This window comes from Rattus rattus, chromosome 4, assembly GCF_011064425.1.
Source record: "Rattus rattus isolate New Zealand chromosome 4, Rrattus_CSIRO_v1, whole genome shotgun sequence".
Lineage (NCBI taxonomy): Eukaryota > Metazoa > Chordata > Mammalia > Rodentia > Muridae > Rattus > Rattus rattus.
In genome coordinates this window covers 6536028-6550562 of record NC_046157.1, presented here as the reverse complement: position 1 = coordinate 6550562, position 14535 = coordinate 6536028, and the positions used below count along the sequence as shown (strand labels likewise).

General features: G+C 44.8%; 1 protein-coding gene and 1 pseudogene across 1 annotated transcript in view; one reads left to right on the top strand and one right to left on the bottom strand.

Annotated features, from left to right (window-relative positions):
- The window catches only part of Map3k13 (mitogen-activated protein kinase kinase kinase 13), a 110335-nt gene that overhangs the window by 62353 nt on the left and 33447 nt on the right, over positions 1–14535 (bottom strand). The window lies entirely within an intron of this gene.
- LOC116898711 lies at positions 4059–4923 on the top strand (annotated as a pseudogene).

The window sequence follows — 14535 nt, the reverse complement described above, 5'->3', positions numbered from 1 at the left end:
AATCAGGCGTGCTGAAACAATGACTTCTTGTATGTTTGTTCATCTTGGCATGTGGCTTGAATACTTACAGCTTAGACCTGCCGTGCCTTCTGAAAGACTCAAGAGCTCCACATTAGCTCCGACTGCTGCCCTCTGAGAAAGACACCCCTCAGATTCGCCATCCAAGTCGCCAGACTAGAGCAAAAGCTCCCTTTTCTGTGAGGAAGATCACCTACAACTTATTTCTACTTATTCATTTACCAATTTAACAGATACTTTGTTAATCATTGATGATGTTGGCTTGATACTAGGTAAAAAGTTCAGCATACAGATGAACAAAACAGTGTATCCTGCTCTGGATCCCTTAGAGGAGAACACACAAATATTACTCCCTACTGTGAGATCCGCTGAAGCAATGGTTCTCAACCTGTGGGTTGTGACCCCTTTGGGTGTTGAATGATCCTTTGACAGGGGTCACCGAAGATGATCAGGAACTCAGATATTTACTTTATAATTCATAACAGTAGCAGAGTTATAGTTATGAAGTAACCGTGAAATATTTTTATGGTTGGGGGTCACCACACAAGAAACTCCATTGAAAGGTCACAGCCTTAGGAAGGCTGAGAACCACTGCTTTAAAGGAGGTAAGTTTGGAAGCTCAAAAGGAAGATTGCTATTCATCATGAACAGAGAAAAGAGCTTCGGTCAGGAGAGACGCATTCATGTACAGACACACAAGGAATCCTATGAGGAGAGGGAGAGGCAGCAGGATGGGGCGGGGGAGGTAGAGTAAGGATGTCTGTCTTTCTGACACAGAAATGAGATGGTTAGGTCTGAAAGATGGATCTGGTTTTTTTGTGTTTTTTTTTTTTTTTTTTTTTTTGGGGGGTCTGGGGACCCGAACCCAGGACCTTAAGCTTCCTAGGCAAGCGCTCTACCACTGAGCCAAATCCCCAACCCCAAGATGGATCTGTTTAAGACTAGCAGACAACAGGGAGAGTAGCCGGTGGCAACCAAGCTGGATGAGAGGGAATGCAAAGACGAGGAACGATGTTTAGAATACAGAACCGATGGAGCTCTGGATGGTTGGAGTCGGGTAGAGAAGCAGGTGCTGCCTGTCAGTGCAGAAGAGTCACAAATTCTGTGACATTTTCCCAGAATTCCGATGCTGTCAGCAGAGTTCTACACGGGCTCACTTGTCTTTAATTGGGTGGTCATTATTATTATTTCTCTCTCAAGGGTAATTTCCACTTTCTTTTCTTGTCTTTTCTCACTGACACACAAAACAACCTTCCACGTCCCTCCCCAACCTAACAGTGCCCCCTATTCTAGAAGCCACTGTTTGGACTCAACAGATAACAACAGATACAGAAGTAACTCTAGATGACAAACTTTCCTGACGGTAAGAGACAAAATCTGTATTCTCATTAGCTATGCGGTCGTCCTCCAGAATCTACAGGGATTGGCTTGACGACTCCCCGAGAAGTTCCTTACAGAAAAGGAAGACATATTGGCCTAGAAGGTATACGACCCTCTGTGTATTTTAAACACTCTCTGGGTTGCTAATAAAGCCTAATATAGTGAGAGTGCAATGGGAGTCATTATCCTGGGTCGCTGTGTGCAGATAAATGTAAGAGCAAATGCTCAGTCAGGCTTGGCCGCCACACTGTCATGAATGGTGGCACTCATACGTAAGGACGGCTGGCTACATGCCTTTATTGCTTTGCTGCACTTTAAAAAGGAGATAGGGTCCTGCTAAGCTGTCTAAGGCTGTCCTTAGACTATTAAGTTTGTGCTTAGCCTCTTGGGTGCTGGGAGTACTGGACTGCATGGTCATACCTGTCCTCCATTGCTTTGTTTAAACATTGAGAGTTCTACATTTAGAAAGAAGACCTGACACCACTGACTCCCAGTGACTATCGACAAGTAAGGCGTCTACTGTGAACACTGCTGTTCAGGGATACGTTAGAACAGCCATGACTTCCATGAATATCAGTCTGTTTGCATTGACTCTGAAACAAGAGGCCCCAGAAAAAAGTGATTACAATTCCACACGGTCTGTAGAGGATGAGAAAATGTCTGAGTTCACCAAGCCTTTCCCAAGCATTTGCTGTGCCTGGCATGCTGTGCTTTTGAACGTCATGTGCACGTGGAGAGTTGGCACCTTGTTGATTTTTATCTTCCTAGCATGTTATCATTTTAAAAACAACCACAAAAGAAATCGTATCTGTCCTTCAGAATTTAGGTCCAGCCAGGTAAGAAAGATGGCTGGGTCTAGCAGGGGTGGGGAGGTGGGGGTGGGGGACAAGGACAGACACTTTAGTCTGGATTGAAGGCAGCTTAAGCGCAGCCATGATAGAGATGCAAAGAGAGTGAGGTATAACAAGGGCAGGGAGCTTAATCTCCGCCTCTAGGGAATAGTGGGCTGGCCATCTGTCTTTACAGGGAAAAGCTATCAGGTTTGAAGTCTGGGTGGGAGGATGCCTTTCTCGCTGATGGGTTTGAGAACTGTAAATGGCTAATCCGAGGGTGTGCACATTCGAAGATGCTATTTCTTTGTTAGGCACGTCGGTAACTCCTTGAACCAGGACTGCTTGCCAGTTCTTTATATCACAGCTTCCAGAGCTTCTCTAACAGCCAAGCCCATACAAACGTGGAAGCCAACTTGCTTTATCTCTCATCACAGTCAATTAGTGCTCTGCCCTTGCCATTAACCCTTGCCCACACCCGCTGCCCCCGGAGCATGAAGTTTCCAGTGATTAATGTCACAAGACAAAAGGTTGCAAATTTCCTTCAGATACAAAGTCCTTCCCGGAGGTAGGGAGGCAAGGCAACCTTGCAAAGTCTCCCTGGCATTTGGCAAGGCTGTACTCTAGCCTCTGCCACATTGCCACAGCCCTCCAGTCAGGCAGACAACTGGGCCTCCCCCCACCCCCAGTCACATGACTCTTTAAACATTATACAGATCAGGCCAGATTGATGCCTTCTTTCTCCTTCGTCCTCTTGAACAGGGGAGGAGAGAGGAGGGGAGAGTGCAAGCTGTCAGAAGAGGTTTCATAGAAAGCGCTCACATATCTTTGAACTTATTTAAGAAGATTTAGATTCTTCCCAGTCAAAATCAAGATAAGTTCATCTATAGTTAACATAGGTATTTGCTATGCTAAGACTTTGTAGGCTATGTGATACTGTTTAATACCACTGGATGTTTATGACCATTTCAACAGCAGTTTAATGAGTGAGAAAGAAGTGCTAGCAAGTGGCAGCCAGCTGGGTCACAAGGGACTTGGCCCTGTGCAACTTAACAATTCTGTGCCTCAGTTTCTTCATCCGAGGTCTTTTTACTCTGTGGATCCAAGTATGAGGTCTGAGAACAATCTCTAGAAAGCTTCCCTGGGTCCATGTCTGAGAAATTGTACAAAACACTCTCAACTTGGCGAAGGGCACTGAACCAAATTATCTCTATTATGTCTTTCAAGAGTAAGATGCTCGGGTTAGTTCTAGAGAACATAAAACAACTTACAAAAGAAACTAATTTAATACCAAGACTGGGGCGGGATCACCATCATCTGGCTCAGCCAATGTTTGACAAACACAGTGAACCAATGAGGCTGCTTGTCTCAGGCACAGTGAGCCAATGAGGCTGCTTGTCTCAGACACAGTGAACCAATGAGGCTGCTTGTCTCAGGCACAGTGAGCCAATGAGGCTGCTTGTCTCAGACACAGTGAGCCAATGAGACTGCTTGTCTCAGGCACAGTGAGCCAATGAGACTGCTTGTCTCAGGCACAGTGAGCCAATGAGGCTGCTTGTCTCAGGCCAGTTGTATGGACATAACTTTGTGAACGCATCACCTACCAATGACAAGGGCCTCCCCTCTGCAGTTGCTCAGGCTCCAGACTACAAAGTCCCTTCTGACTGTCAGTCAGTGCATCCGAGAGGAAAAACGTGACAGCTCTTACTTGTTTGAGGTAACCTATTCCCTACCTGGGTATGCCTTAGAGATACGTCTTAAAGAGCCACAAATGAAAATGGCCGTGATCCGCGGACCTGGTGCCTGTTTTGTGAAGCGGCAGCTGAGAAGACTCTGGCACTCTCCATGGCCGACGAGAAACCCAAGGAAGGAGTCAGACTGAGAACAACGATCATATTAATTTGAAGGTGGCGGGACTGGATGGTTCTGTGGTGCAGTTTAAGATTAAGAGGCGCGCACCACTTGGTAAACTAATGAAAGCTTGTTGTGAACGGCAGGGTTTGTCAACGAGGCAGAGCAGATTCCGGTTTGATGGGCAACCAATCACGGAAACAGACAGACCTGCACAGTTAGAAATGGAGGATGAAGATACGATTGGAGTGTTCCAGCAGCAGACAGGAGGCGTCTACTGAAAAGGGAACCTGCTACTTTACTCCAGAAGTTTGTTATAGACCAAGAATACATTCTCAATTAGAAAGCCGCAATTTGGTCCCGCCACATCGTGACTGCTACAGTATAGTTTCCTCCTCTTTCATTTCCCTGTCCCCATTTCTTTATTGTACATAAGTAACTGGTGTGTGTGCACAAGCATATTGCTCTTTTTTTTTTTCTTTTCCTTTTTTAAACTAAATGGCCGATGTTCTGTTTTGGTTACATCAGATGGAGACAGTCTGGGGACAGTACTGGTTCTGTGACAATATCCCCCCTCCCCACTAGTGGCATGCTTAGTCAACTCCTATCTTTCTATTCCAGTAAGTTATTTTGCTCTCATTGTTTTAACAAAAGAATCCAACAACACAAAATCCTCGCATACCTCGTTCGATTGGAGAATTTTAATGTTTTCCATTTATCATTGTAAAACCAAGGACAATTTTATAACTTTTTTGTACGTAGCTGTTACATGTAGGGCAACCTGTCTTTAAGTAGGGATAAATTACTCTTGAACGAAATGATCCTAGATAGTTTTCCCTTCAAGTCAAGCGCCTTCTCATTTAAATAAACTTCTTGTTTAGAAAAAAAAAGGAAGAAAATGTCCATTATCTTAAATGTGCATACTGCTGTGTTTCCAGGGTCGTTTTATAGATTTTAATTTCATTTGCGTTTCAGACTGGCCATGTGAGGTGTGCATAGCAGTTAGTATTGATGTTTCTTTGAGAAAAATTGAGATTTAGTGAAGTTTAGTAAGACTCTTAAATCCTTTATACTGCTTGAATGTTTAATTGCATCTATCTATCTATCTATCTATCTATCTATCATCTATCTATATCTATCTATCTATCATCTATCTATCTATTCATTCATTGTGTGTACATGCACATGCCATGTTTAGAGGTCAGAGGATAACTTTCGGGAGACAGTTCCCTCCTTCCTCTAAGTAGGTCCCGGGTATTCATGTCAGGTTGTCAACCTTGGCACCAAGCACCTTTATCCAGTGAACCATCTAGGTAGCCCTATGACCCTGTCAGGCAAATCGGAAGAGTGTATCGTCTTATAATTTCAAGACATTTGTTTGTATCTTCTATGAATGGGAGAAGAATATAAACTACAGAATTTTAGAAAATATATTTTTAAAAAGAACCTAACAATGGTATTGAATTATAGTATTTTAAAAGCTGAATTAGGAACAAGGAAAGGCTAGACAACCAGGAAGAGAAAAGTCAAATATTGTAAAGAATATGAACTAGCCTAAACGTATCAAGAAATAAGGAGCTGGGGCTGCACCTATGTGGCTATGGGAAATTCACTGCCCCCACTGGTGAAGAATTTCTAGTTCTGCTGCTTTGGGGGTCACAGTGCTGTGAGTAACACTTCAGCCATGCCCTCTTAAGTCCCTGGTTCCTCAGGAAGGGTTGTGGCAGTGTGACCTTTTGTTTGTCTTTGGAACCTTAGAGCATGAGTAAAGACTGCTTATCTTCCGTGGAGAAAAGTTCTCACAACAGATGGTAAAATTGTTAGTTACTGTGACTCATGTCATTAAGAAAAAAACACCGATACAGATGCAGATGCTTGCAGCTAACCATCAGACTGAGCATGGGGACTCCAATGGAGGAGTTGGAGAAAGGACTGAAGGAGCTGAAGAGGTTTACAACCCCATAGGTACCAATATCAACCAACCAGACCCCACCAGAGCTCCTAGGGGCTAAACAACCAACCAGAGAGTACACATTGAGGAACCCATGGTTCCAGCTGCATACATAGCAGAAGATGGCATTGCCTGGCATCAGTGAGAGGAGAAGCCCTTGGTCCTGTGAAGGCTTCTTGCCCCAGTGTAGGGGAATGCAGGGTGTTGAGGTGGGAGTGGGTGGGTGGGAGTGGGAGCATCTTCACAGAAGCAGGGGGACAGGGCATGGGAAAGGGGGGGAAAGGGATAACATTTGAAATGATAAAATATCCAATAAAAATAAATAAAAGAAAAAAACGGCACGTAAAAAATGTTAAAATGGGGAAGTCCCAGAAATAGTTTTAATAAATAAGGACTTGGGTTGGGGATTTAGCTCAGTGGTAGGGCGCTTGCCTAGCAAGTGCAAGGCCCTGGGTTCGGTCCCCAGCTCCAAAAAAAAAAAAAAAAAAAAAAAAAAAAAGAAATAAATAAGGACTTGCATTGAGGGTTAAGATGGATGGATGCTTCCAGAATGACAATGAAAGCTGGAGAGGCTATACAAGTTACAAAGGCCTAAGTTCCTAGAAACTCTAAGGCCAAAGTTCAATCAAACTACTTAACTTGTTAGAGTCATTGATCTGCCTTTGATAACAGTTACAAGGACTGACTTAAGAAACAAAAATGTATATCTCATCAAAGACTATTTAAAAGTGTTTGGTTTTGCTAAGCTTTGTCTAAGTATTACGTAGTAGCTAAAAGAAACAGACCGGTGAAGCTGACCTTCTAAGTGTCTTGCAACTATATGTGGAGGCCTATGTTAACAGAGTCAAGAGGGATCAAAAGATACAGTCCTTTGCCCACTGCCCTCTGTGGTAGTTTGAATAGGAATGGGTCCATTCCACAGGCTTCTCTATTTGAATGCTTAGTCATGGACGGGGTGGGGTGGGGAGAGTGGTACTACTTGAGAAGGATCAAGAAATATGTTCTTGTTAGGGTAGGTGTGTCCTTGTCGGAGGAAGTGTGTCACTGGGAGTGGGCTTTGAGGTTTCAAGGGCCCAAGCCAGGTCCAGTGTCTTTCTCTCTCTGTCTGCTACCTTCACATGTCAGCTCTTTCTCCAGCATCATGTCAGCTTGTATATTGCCATTTTCCTTAACATGAGGATAATGGACTAAACCTCTGCACCTGTGAGCAAGCCCTAATTAAATATTTCTGCTATAAGAGTTGCAATGGTCATGGTGTCTCTTCACAGCAACAGAACATTGACTAAGACACCCTCCAGGGTCAAGAAGCTCCCAGGAAATTGCGGAACATCTCTCCAAATATCTTGTGAGGACATTAACGGCTCTTTTGTTTAGGGAGGCCATGGAGACCTGGGTGGTCTCTAACCAGTGTCTTCGGTAGTTCCAATAAAACAGGAAAACTGTTAATTTTGGTTAAATACATGGTCTTAAATACTCAGCAAAAAAACATAACCAAAAATTATTGTTATGTTTCATGAACAGTCTAAGGGATCAAATTCCCTACACAACAAACCCAAATGGGATATTAGTATCAAAATATATCTAAATATATCTCTCTGTAATGATTCTCCTCTTGATAAGGATGCTGTCCAGATACAAGACTTTAGGCTTTGGCTTCATCCAATATTCCAGTGTTTGCCCATAGACAAGAGACAGACTATTGCTTTAGCTGAAGAATCAAACAATGGTTAAATATCTTCTCTCTGCTTTTCTAGAGGGACCTCACATTGTGATTTTAGACACTCCAACCACTATCACAAGTGCCTGACAGAACCTCTTGGGTTTACCACTCACAAATCAAGCCTTAGAGGACAAAGGGAGAATGAGGAGAACTAATGGATGGACACTCTGGTGACGTTATCAAGAGACCTCGTGGACCTTGATGTGGAACCTTTTTAAGAGCCTCTGTCTGTCTTCTCCTGGTTCTCTGCTAATTACTCTTGCCTCACTCCTCCCTCACCTCTTTCTCTGGGCACCAGTCAAGGATTTCCACTTTTCCCCACATTGAATGTTATATGAAGAAAACTACTAATAGAGTTTTTAGATAACTCCACTGGAGGGGACCATGACTACCTCAACAGATGTCCCCATACAAATTGATCATTGCCCAAGTGTCATAAAAGCAGTCAGGGATATCTCTTCAGAGTAAATAATGAGAACAATAAGTAATAATTGGCTAGGAAGTTTACGTTGAAAAGATCCCAAAGAAAAGTAGACCATTCCTTTCTTGGCTAAAATCCAGAAATGTCCCCAGACATTTTATTTTACTGTGATAAAATACCCGAGGCTACGTGCCACATAAGAAAGAGGTTTACTAGCTCATAATTCTGGAGATTCGAGCACATAGCTCTGCTGTAAAGCTCATTTTAGATCAGTGGTTCTCAGCCTGTGGGTCACAGTCCCACAATCCCTCTGGGACCATATATCAGATATTTACAGTAAGATTCCTAACAATAGCAAAAGTACAGTTATGAAGTAGCAATGACATCATTTTATGCAAGAGACCACCTGGTAGGGTAGAGAGCACAGGACCAGGTCTGCTGTGCTCCTCAAGAGACACAAGCCTCTCCCTCCTGAGGGAGCACCCTCCCACCAGACCCACCTCTTAAGGGCGCCACTACCCAAACACGACCATACTGGACACCAAACTTGGGTCTTCAGGCTCTATAGGAAGACCGTACCTTACACATTCCATCAGCCCAATATTGTTTTAGAAAAAAAATCTTTGAAAATAGAAACTTTGTAGTGAGGCACAAAGGCAGAACATTGTAAGCTCGAGCTCCTGTCTGTCTATTATATAGTTTATATTCGCTTTTAATTCACTGCTATTTCTTTGGTGCTGTGTTTATAATTTATTTATTTATTTTAGACAGAGGCTTTGGCTGGTTTAGAACTTACTATGAGGCCCAGGCTGTTCTCCAACTCCTGGCAGTCCTCTGTCTCAGCCTCCTAATCTCAGTTGAGATCATGGGCACGCTGTGCCACACCCAAATAAACTTTATCCTTAACAAACAAAATCCCATCTTTATCATTTGGCTTAAAAAGAGGAAATTGTAAAGCACTGTGTGGTTGAACTTTGGACGAATTGTGTTAAATGAAGGAAGCACGAAAAGGATAAATCACTCCTCACTTCTGAGAGGTACTTAGGGGAAGGATTATCTTTTGCCTTGAAACTGCGGTGCCTAGTTTCTACTGACAGGAGCTTTGGACAGGTCAGGGTGTGCAGGACTGTGCCGCTGGCACAGGTACCACAAAGAGAAGAGATTCCACATCTAAAGTGACGTAGGTAGAGGAAATTCATTCTATAAAGCTAAGGATGAAGGGCTGGAGAGACGGCGTGGCGGTAAGCTACATGCTTTCCTTGCAGAGGACCTGAGGTTGGAGTTTGGTTCCCATCACCCACAGCCAGTGGCTCAGGGCTACTTACAGCCCCAGGGGATCTGATACCCTCTTCTGGCCTCTAGGAGCACCTGAACTCTCATGCACATGGCCATACACATACACATATACAAATAATTAAAAATAAAATCTCTTTGGACGATCACACTCACCAGACTAAAACCCCGTTCTGTACTTAGGAGCAGTGCAGTCTTCCAGTCGCCTCTAAGAACCTTGGGATTGTCTTTGAGAAAACTGCTGCTGTTCTATGAAATATTATTCCCTTCCCAAGAAGGGAAGCATGCAACAGTCTGAGCCTGGCTCCAGGCTGTTAGAAACAGAATGGTGCCCCCACCGCCCTGTGAATTTACCTCCTTTCAGCTTCCCCTTCATCTGGGAACTAGGAGCAACCAGAAGAGCATCTGCCTTCCAGAACTGCGACGAGGTTTAAAGAGCAGCGAGGCCCAGCATGGGTGTGGCGGCCACCTTGGGCTTACACTCATATGGCTGTCAGCGGTCTCCAGGCGGGCTCTGGGCACATGGGATCCCAGACCTGGCAGGGGTCTGTGAGGGGAGACTGTTTGCATAATGCCCAGGCATTCTTCTCCCCCCACCTTATTCTCATTCTAAGTGGTGGACCGTCCCAGACTACAGGCCAGCCTACGCTACAGCAGATTAAGGCAGTGGCCAACGAGTCCCCATCTCGCATCCATTAAGTCAGACACTGAAGAGAGAGGCTCTTCCCCGTGCTAACCGCCTTTCGAAAAAAGGCGTCAAAGTTCAGAAAACAATTGTTTATTTAAAAAGATAATAATCTGTGTCAGTAAAAAGTTTACTATTTATTGTTTTTAATTAATTAACATTACTAAGATTTTTTTTTTTTTTTTAGTTTTAAATCCTAATCTAGTAAATACAGAATACACAACTCAGGCAAATGGATTATTTTGGGCCTCACCTGTCTAAAGACCAAACTGTCACAGAGTCAGTATTATATTACACTTTATTACCCCATTGTCTGTGTGTCTATCTCCCGGCAAGCTGTGAATTCTGGGGACATAATTCTTTTAGCCCCTTTCTTTCCTTTTCCCATCTAGCCTCCTTTTCTTTCTCTTCCTTTTCTTAAACCCCCCTCCCCTCCCCCTCCCCCACTCCATCGGCTGGCAGTCTCCTACCCACACAGCACTCGATACAATAAACAAAGGAAAGGGAGCAGCTGCTGTCCTCTCGGCCTCAGTGTGCGCTCTGCACTGTGCGTATCTGGCTGGACCCTGGCCTGCCTCCACCATCATGTATGTCTACTGTATACATGCTATTAACCACGCGCTCTGCCACTGCCTGGAGTTCTAGATGCCTCTGGGATTGTCACATTGTCACCTGGAGCAACTTTTACTTGGCTGAATGAGAGAACGTGCTCTTATATTAATGTGAATGGAGTCCTCATCCAGAACATACGGCCTGTGCAGCTCAGGGGTGAGAGAAGAGGTGCCTCGCAATACCTCTGAAGGACTGAGGAGGTCACACATGTTCACATGATAACAATATTATAAAACCTGAAGAGAGGAATAAATAACATCTCCAAATGTGTGCTTCTTCCGATTTTTCATACTTGAAGAATTAAGTCTACTAGCAGTGCTACACTTGAACACCCCTCCCGTGTCTCGTGACCCCATCGACATCTTTCCGTGAAGCTGCATGCTTATCCAGTGTCATTTCTAAATGTAGCACGGACTGTACAGTTGGCAGCTCATTCTTCTCATCTGATATGGCCACATCATATGAGGCCTCTTGGAAGACTGGAGTAGTGAACTCTGAACCTTCGCTCCTGAACAGACACAGTGTAAGGTTTCTATGAGCCTCTGGCCACGTGCTCAGGTTTCCTATTCATGGCTCTAAACCTCGTTTCACCTACATTTCTGCTTAAATACCATAAAATTAAAATTAACCGTGTACATTTATATTAATCGATTAAGATTAAATCCACGGTCCAATGACTCGTGGTGTTTAACATGTATAGTTCCCTGAAAATAGGTATTTTATGAGGCACTCTAGTTCTGTTCTGTGTGGTGGGAAAAGTAGTAAAGCCATCGTGTCTGACGTGAACACCAGAGTGTTTACATTGTGTTTAGGCCTACCTAAGCTCCAAGGAAATGTTTTGTACCTGATCAGTGTTTGTTTTCTGAGATTTATGGACCTGTATTTCTGAAGGAACTTTATGGCCCGCATAGGACTTCAGTTAGGGGACATTCCCGGCAAACCTGGAATTCTTGTATTACTGAGCACTACACAATACCACACAAGTGTTGTGCAATGATGACAGAAGTGTGCGGCCACGTGGTCCTTAAGATAGCGCACACATCCGATCAGAGGCTGCGGTATGAGAAACTTGACTTGCTCTAAAAATAACATCTGCGTAACAATCAATAAATATGCTTCTGCGAAGCTGCTCCGGGCTCGTTCCACCCGAGACCGCCCCCTGCTGCTGCAAAGGCTTCCTTACGTCCTCAAGTGTCTATCTCTGGCTGTCCCTCGTAACTCCGATAACCATCAGGTCTGGGATACAACCCTGAAGCCCTGCTGTTAAGATGTTGGCTCACTGAGGTTTAGGACATTGGCAGCGCGATGTCCTTCCTCAGAGGTGAGCAGCTCGCTCCGCCACACGCCATGTTCTGCCGCAATGTGGGCCTGACAGCTGACCAACTCAGGCTGGAATGTGATTACCCGAGTACGGTATTGTACGGAAGGTTGATGGATCTCTTGTGAGACTGGGTTAGTTCTCGTAGAAGTGTATTAGTTTTGACTCAAGAGTTACTATACCAGGAAGACATCTACCCGCAGCAGGGAGCCTAAGTAAGAATGCAGAGCTCCCCTCTGCCCCACATTGGTCGAGAGTGTGTCACACACTCAGATGTTTGCGGTTCTGTGCTTCTCTGTGAACGCGATCACAAGAGTACCAGGAGTATTGATTTGGCCTAAGAATAAACTCTACTTGCCAAGTAAATTTGTAAACACAGTGTTAGTGGAGAAGGAGGAGTCACTGTATTTTCCAGTTATTGGGCAAACAAGCTGTTTTCTTCTTTCTTTCTTAAAATGTTGCCATGATCAGTGCTGATCATAAATCTCCTTCCGGGAGCTGCATTCCCTTGGGAACTCGTGGGAGACTTACAGCTTTGATGAAGCCTACTTAATTGTGCTAGTTCTTGGAGCAGCCCATAATAGTTCTTCCGGATCCACATGTATTTATTAATCAGCTTTCTGTTACTGCAACAAATGTTTGAGATAAAGAACTTACAAAGAGAAAAGGTTTATCCTGGCTCAAAGTTTTGGAGAAGTTCAGTCCATGATCAATTGGCTGCTGCTTTGGGGCCTGTGGTAAGTCAGATCACCACGACCAGAGTGTATGGTAGAGCAAGCAGCTTGGCTCGCCTCATGAGAAAGGACCACACTGGCCTCTATAATCCCAAGAAAACGCTGTCAATGGCCTACACCTGTCACTCACCCCACATTTTACAAGCTCCACCTCCTCCCAATAGCACCAAGCCTTTTAACACAAGGGGAGTGGCATCCCAGATCCAGGCTGCAGTGCTTTGATAACTGATTGGCAGCATCAGATTCATCTGGGGGCTACTTAGATGGCTGCCAAGTATCCAGACCCTGGTTTTAAATGAAACCTCCATCCATTCCTATGCACATTAAAATCTGAGCTTTGCTATAAACCAAGGAGTCTCAGACTTTAGCATGCACCAGTTGCCACTAGTCAGCTTGTTAAACACAGATGCCAGGACCTGCTGCCAGCGTTTCTGATGGCAGAAGTGGAGTAGGCCTGGAATTTGCATTTCTGACAAGTTCCCGGGTAATGCAGACGACATTGGACACTAGGAGACTTCTCTGAAGCACGCTTTGGCTGGTTCATGGTAAGAACCAATGCTGTAAAGGTGCTAATGCATACTTGTGGGCAAAAGAGCAGGGGAAATAAGTTATAAGTAGTCTATAAACTTCCGAAAGAAAATCTTTTCGCTTTGGACCTAGATCAAGCTAACGAGACGGAGAAGATCTGTCTCTTGACAGGGGCAGGTAATATGGAAGGGCCAACTGAGAAACGCAAGAGAACAAAATTGTGTTTATTTCTTCTTATTTAGACACGTGCCATGGGAGAAACTATCACATACTAACTGAATAACATTGTCATTTGTTTCATCAACTATACTTTACAATTATATACAGGAGGTAATCTGAGGGATTTTCTAGGAAAAGTATTCTCTTTTCCTTAGCCTTTTATGTGTTTTCCTGGTTTCTGACAAACCCTCGGCTAGTACTACTGAGGAAGAGACCAGATATTTCTTAGAAGCTCACACAGAATCCAGTCCAGAGCATGGTTTACTCAAATGCATGATTTCTCAGCATAGTAAAATCTCTGGGTATAAGCTATTTTAGGTAAGTCACCATCATAAATTCATATTACTCATGAGCGTGGCACGACTTGGATGAAAAGTCGTCTCCTGCACAGGCGCTGCCATGGAGTGGTTCTCTCCTACGGTCCCTTAGACTTAGCCTCCTGCACAGGCGCTGCCGTGGAGTGGTTCTCTCCTACGGTCCCTTAGACTTAGCCTCCTGCACAGGCGCTGCCGTGGAGTGGTTCTCTCCTACGGTCCCTTAGACTTAGCCTCCTGCACAGGCGCTGCCGTGGAGTGGTTCTCTCCTACGGTCCCTTAGACTTAGCCTCCTGCACAGGCGGTCTTAGCCTCCTGCACAGGCGCTGCGGTGGAGTGGTTCTCTCCTACGGTCCCTTAGACTTAGCCTCCTGCACAGGCGCTGCCGTGGAGTGGTTCTCTCCTACGGTCCCTTAGACTTAGACTCCTGCACAGGCGCTGCCGTGGAGTGGTTCTCCCCCACGGTCCCTTAGACTTAGACTCCTGCACAGGCACTGCTGTGGAGTGGTTCTCCCCCACGGTCCCTTAGCCTCCTGCACAGGCGCTGCCGTGGAGTGGTTCTCTCCTACGGTCCCTTAGACTTAGACTCCTGCACAGGCGCTGCCGTGGAGTGGTTCTCCCCCACGGTCCCTTAGCCTCCTGCACAGGCGCTGCCGTGGAG